Below are 6,000 nucleotides of genomic sequence, written 5' to 3' on the forward strand. Positions count from 1 at the left end.
ATAGAAAGCAAAGTTTACTTTTTTCATACTACTGGTATTTGGTACTAAATTTTAGAAATTTTTTTTTAAAAGGCTACCAAAATGAGCCCAAGACTCCATATCCAATCATTCATAAAATGAAGCAAATAAGTCCAGTCCCAGATGATGCACTGAAAAGCTATGGGTTATACCCTCATGTGAAGGTACAAAACCTGCAACTAGAATAACTAAAATAACTAAAATAACTAAAAGCTTTTGATGTTTTTGAAGGGAATTGAGCCCACAGATTTTGTGCATGTCTTGGAGAAGGGAAGAGTCAAGGACATACCAGAAATTTTGTTCTGTGTGTCACAGGGTCATAATAGAATCTAGTCAAGTTGTTTTTATAAATGGAAGACAGCATAATGGACTGGGTGGAAGTGAATTCTTGTCCTTTCTTATAAAAATGCTCATGCTACTCAGACATAATCATTCCATTCTGATAAAAGCTGTTGAAAATTAAATCAGTTACAATAAACTTGATTATGAAGGGATGACCCATCACTTTTACTTTCTACTGGAAAACTGAGACTGAGCGTATGAAACAAGAAATGACAATTTATAAGAATGTCTTCTTGTATTCACACACCAAAAATCCTTGTTTACTCCCATCTTATGGTCTCAATTAAGGTTCTAAAGATACAGATACTTATGAATTATTGAGACAGTAAATATAAAGTTTCTCAAGCCCTTTTGTCTAAGTAGTAGAAGAAGAAACTCCTGCATAGACATATCCAAGGGAATTTCTCAAAATAATGAGCCTATCCTTTAATGTGGTCCACAAAGTGCCAGACCCACGTAAAGGCATCAGGTTGAAAGATGCCAGGAAGGGAATTCATTCAGGGGTGATTGTGGCAGAGATGACTGGAGCCAAGACAAACATGGGAATGAAAACACTGCTGCTACCTCCCTGCATGAGGACTTTTGCTGCCCACATCTGCTCCTCATTCCCACTGCCTGTTGCCATTGCAGCGCAAGAATACTGTCTGCTCTTCTTCACCACATCACTGTAAAGACAAAGAGGGAATGTGTTCCCTTGTTTCTTGTCCTCTGTGTCCCTTCCATAAACATGTCAAGTAATTCCCTTGGCCTCCTAATTAGCTCTCAGTGGGACACAGCCTTGCAAAAAGCAGCATGTGGGACCAACTTGTACCTCAGCGCAGGCTCTAGCATCCGGCTGCCTGGGACAAGATTTGATTCCTTCTGACCAGCGCCAGACGGTCTTGGACAAGTCATTGGTGTCTCTGTTCCTCAGCCTCAGTGACTCTAACAAGAGAGCTACCTCTTAGACGTCATGAGAATTAAGCACCATAATCCATGTAAATGCTTAACATACCATGGGACATGTACGAAATCCTTCTGTTTCGTAAGAGTCATCCAGCTAAGATTCTCTCCCACAAGGAACCTCTCGCTACCCCTTGTCATTGTGGGAAAGAGGGCTGGATGACCCTCCTGGGGAGAAAGAAAATGCTTCAGGATATCAGTGGAAATCAAAATTAATTTCCTTTTAAGAATTTCTCTAAATTGGCAACACTTTGTGCAGTGATTAAAGACACACAGAGAATTACAGAATCAGGGAGGAAGGCCGTGTTGCAGGGACACTAGCAATCACCGGCTATTTGAGGACGTGGTGCCTCTGAGAGCAGCTTAATGTCAGGCTGGCATTTTGCAACAGTGCATTCCAGTGTGAGGAATATTCTGTCACCTGAGCTCAGAGCTCTCTGGATGACATCCGCTCCGACAAGACCTGGCTTCCTCTCTCCACCTCAGCAGCTCTTTGATTGCCCTGCTCCTCAAAGTGCTCCATCTGGTGTTCCCCATTTCCCATCATGTTTGGACCCCTATTTTCCAGCTTCTGATCACAAGAACTATTGAAAGGTCAAACGCACGCCCAGAGGGGAGTTTGGAGGCCCAGGGCGAGGCTCAACAGGAACATGCTCTGAAAGCTACTCCTCTGGCTCTGGGCTGAAGGCAGCTTGTGAGTGGTCTGCACTCTTTCTTCCTTAAGAATTGAGGAAAACTGCCCTTCCTTTTGCTCAATGGGAAGGTGAACACCTCCTACCTTTTGCTTTTTCTTCTTCTTTTTTGGTCCCGGAGATCGAACTCAGGTCGTTGCGCTTGAGCAGCAGGCGGTGAAATCATTGAGCTAAATCCCCGGCCCTCGCTTTTTCTTCTTATCTCAGCATCTGTAAAGAGAAAAAGTTAGGTTGGCACAAATAAAAAAGCAGCACTTAAAATAAATACGTATTCCAATGTACACTGAAGTGTTCTTGAAAAATAGCTTTGGTAGACTCCTGCGACCTAGCAGCGGTGACAGGTTGAATTGATGCTTTTCTTTTGCTTATGCAAGTGCCAGTCTTAGGAGGCCAAAAAGTTACGTTTATCATTCCAGTAATCATCACCAGTGCTTTCTGTTTATAAACAAGTGAGCCATGTGTGTGGCAGCTGCCAGGCCGCCCCATTTCCTTACCTGGCCACCCACTGGTGCCAGGGCCACAGTGCCCAGCGCCCGGGACCCGGGTTGCCCTGAGGCTGTGAGGGCAAGTGGGGTGGCACCTCCTGGGCCTCACTGATGCCGGGGTCTGGCTGTGCAGGGCAGGGCTCCCGTAAGTCGCTGTCACCTTCCCTTTGCACCTCTGTGCTCCCCACCAGCCTCTCCCGGGAGCCCTGGGTAACATTTGCCACCCAGGCCTCTTCATAGCAGCACCATCTTCAAAGCGCCTTGGGAACGGGGTGTGGGTGGAGAAGGACCCTGCCTCTTGGAGAGAGCAGATATGGAGGGGTCTCCTGCTGTCATTTTGGGGCCCACCCCAAGCCCGAATCTTGGGCCCTCAAGGAGACAGCATTTGGGTCACGTTGCTGGGACTGAGGCGTCAGGGCCCTGAGCAGCGGACCAAGGCAGTGTGTGCAGAGTGCAGCCTCAGAAGACTCGCCTGAGTCGGTGCTCACTTTCTGTGCCGGGTATTGGGAGTGTGGGCTCCCTGTCTCCCCCAAGGCTGCGTGAGCTGCTTCTGGGGTTGTTGGGCAGCCAGTGCCCAGCAAGCTCCCCAGGTGTTTGCACCCGGCTGTGCACAGAGCAAAGGGCTCCAACATTTCACATCTCTGTTGTCCCAAGCTTGGCCACAGAGATCCCAGCAGATGCGCTTGGCTTCCGAGGTTGCCACTTGGTTCCCCGGGCTCGCCTCACCTGCCGCACCCTGGCTGGCAGCTGGAGGGCTGCATGGCCCTGAAGAGTTTCGCTTCACTTCCCTCTGTTTTGGCTTTGCCCTCAGGGTCTCATTTCTTCTTATTGCTTATAATTTGCTGTGTTATTTCATCAGTGCATAGTGGTTACATTCATGGTGAGGTTGGTACATTTAAAGCGTGAAATGCAGATCAGGCCCCACCTGGGGCTTTGTGGGGAAATCTGTAAACCGTGGATTGCTCTCAAAGTCACTTCTATGGAGCACACAGTCCCTGTCCCCTGGCGTTGCCAGCTCAAGGCCCGGCTCTGTCTGGATGATCCTTTCTTTGTGGCTGGTGCAGTGGGTGGTGGGGCACAGTGTGAGGGCCCAGCAGCATCTGGCCAGGATAGGGTGCATGTGTGCAGTCAGGGAGGGATTCCAGTACAGTCTGGTGCAGTCAGGAGCTGCAGCTGTGCGTGGACACCGGAAAGATGGTTCCTGCAGCTTTGCAGGTCCAGCTCTGGCATGGGGCTGTGTGCAGCTTGCAGCCTGGTACAGGATTTGGGGCCCCAGGAGTGAGATCACCCAGGGACAGACTCACCCTGCTCCCTGCCCAGCTCAGCGTGTGGAGAGGAGGAAAGCACTCGGGGACTGCACACACCAGGGCAGTGTGGGAGGGAGGTCAGGTATCAGCCTGTGGTCACCCACCCAGAACGACATCACTCACCTGGCACAAGGCAGTGACTCACTGGCCTCTCAGGGAGCAGCACCCCCTCTGGTGGAGCCCTTAGCCCTAGCCAGAGATGCTGAGCTGACCCAAGCATTAATGGTGGACACCCAGCCATCGGGATCCATTCGTTTTTCAGAGCCGCTCAGTGAAGCCAGGTGAGGTGGTGCAGCTCTGCTACCCAGCACTCTGGGAGGCCCAGGCTGGGTGACGGCGACTTAATGAGAAGACTCTGACAATCACAATCACACATTAAATGGGCTGCTGATGTGGCTCAGTGGGAAGGTCCTGAATTTAATCCCCAGTACTGAAAATAAGTTTTACTGATTTGTAAAGACCTCAGCCCATGGGCAGGGCTGGACCATACACCCCCAGGAACCTCCAGCCTCTGCTGGCCAGGATGCTCTGTGGTTTCATATTCTAAAAGTAAAATTTAATAGAGATGGAGAGAATGTTCGTCCATCTCCAAGTAGGCAGGATGGGGCTGTGGTGTACTGTCCCTCTGCCCTCTGAGCGGAGACAGACAGCAGCCAGAGCAGACTGTCCCCAGGTAAGCCCAAAGACCTGCAGAGCTGATGTCCAGGAGGTCACCTGGAGCTCAGACAAGATGGCGTGCTCTGCTCTGCAGACTCCGCAGAAGGAGCCCATTGCTGGCCCCGCTCCTGTGACTATGACCAGAGTCTCCGCTGCCAGGCTTCCACCCTAAAAAGCAGCATTGATGACACAGACAACGGGGACCCTGGAACCAGGAGGGCAGAGGCTGCTGAGCCAACCGTGTCACTGGGGCCCTAAATGTGTGGGGTTGAGCTTGACAGGCCAGGTCCCCATGCACATAATGAGATGGTAGGAGAGCTGAGGCCTGGTGCACCCCTCCCAGCAGAGAAGACACAGCCTGAACCCCAAGATGCAGACAGGGAGGGGGCGCCTAGGGGAGGCCACGGCCCAGTGGGTTTCCTGCAACGGTGCCCTTCACCTGCCCTTCGTTCAGACTGCACACGTTATCTTACGGTGATAAATACATCCTGTCTGGCAACACAACCTGGATTACCTACTGAAGAAGCCAATGAAAAATGGCCAGGATCTTTCTAGGCTTTCCCCTCTGCATAGTGCAAGATTCATCAGACCCTCTCACGACTGTGTGGCCAAAGGCAAGTCTGACTGCACTGGTGTGAACCCTGCAGGCCAGGTGCCTGTGGCGACACAAGAGGAGCAGTGGCCAGGGCCGTGGGCAGGAGCCACCAAGCACAGTGCTCTGGGGATGGGCACACACAGGGAGAAGGCACTTCGGGCCACCATGCTGACCCTTTTAAACACTAAAATTTTAAGTTTTATTAAAAGCTAGTTCTATTATTTATATAAAACCAAGAAATAAGGGCAAGTGTAAATACCAAAACATGAGCCAGCGCAGCGCAGGCCAGGGCCCTGGGCTCACAGCCTCCCACACCTGCCCCTGCCCAGGAGGAGCCTCCCTCATGACCTCGTCCCCCACCCTCCTCAAAGTGAGGAAGAAGGGAGGGAGTCATACAGGGGACTCACAGTGGTGGCCGGGCCTAACTGGACCTGTCCTGGACTCGGTGGCCCCAAGCGTCTGGTGTCCAGGTCCAGGGAGATCTGCCCTGGGCTCCCGCTCATCTCAGGTCCCCAGGTCTCTGGGTCTGGTGAGACCCTCCCTGTGCTGCCCCTGAAGGCCAGGTACCTGGTGAGTGGCCTGAAGCACGGGGACTTAGCCATCCGTCCTCTCACTCGCGCCAAGTGCTTTCCCTGCGCGGGGTCCTATTGCTGCGGCCTCGAGGCCTGGGAAAGCAGCACAGCATGATCGCTGCTGACTCTTTCCAGCCAAGTGATGGTTAGGCAGCCATGGCTGGACTGTGGTGCCCAGTGACTCCAGGGTTCCGAGTTCTGTTTGGACCTGTCGCCAAGGAAGTGAGGTCACAGTGCTAGGGTCATAAGCCAAACCGTGCCCTCTGATGAGAAGACCCCATGGCCCCTTCCTTTCATAGTGGAACACATCTATCTGTGTGCTCCTTAGAAACAGCAATGAGAAACCAGAAAAGCTGCCTGTGATGTTAGAGTTTGATGAATCAGAAGTTT

The 6,000-nt window shown here is 51.5% G+C and overlaps 1 long non-coding RNA gene across 3 annotated transcripts in view; it reads right to left on the reverse strand.

Annotated features, from left to right (window-relative positions):
• LOC110349520 (uncharacterized) overlaps window positions 1-5,796 on the reverse strand; it is a 43,664-nt gene extending 37,868 nt beyond the window's left edge. For all 3 annotated transcript variants that reach the window (XR_015448891.1, XR_015448892.1, XR_002395542.2), the window contains exons 1-2: window positions 5,606-5,796; window positions 2,081-2,204 (exon numbers count right to left, since the gene is read on the reverse strand). This is a non-coding gene — a long non-coding RNA (uncharacterized LOC110349520). The remainder of the gene's footprint in view (window positions 1-2,080; window positions 2,205-5,605) is intronic.
• Between the last annotated feature and the right edge of the window lie 204 nt (window positions 5,797-6,000).

The sequence above is a fragment of the Heterocephalus glaber genome, unplaced genomic scaffold (assembly GCF_053883595.1).
Source record: "Heterocephalus glaber isolate CG9 unplaced genomic scaffold, H.glaber_assembly_v1.0 deba00000594, whole genome shotgun sequence".
Lineage (NCBI taxonomy): Eukaryota > Metazoa > Chordata > Mammalia > Rodentia > Bathyergidae > Heterocephalus > Heterocephalus glaber.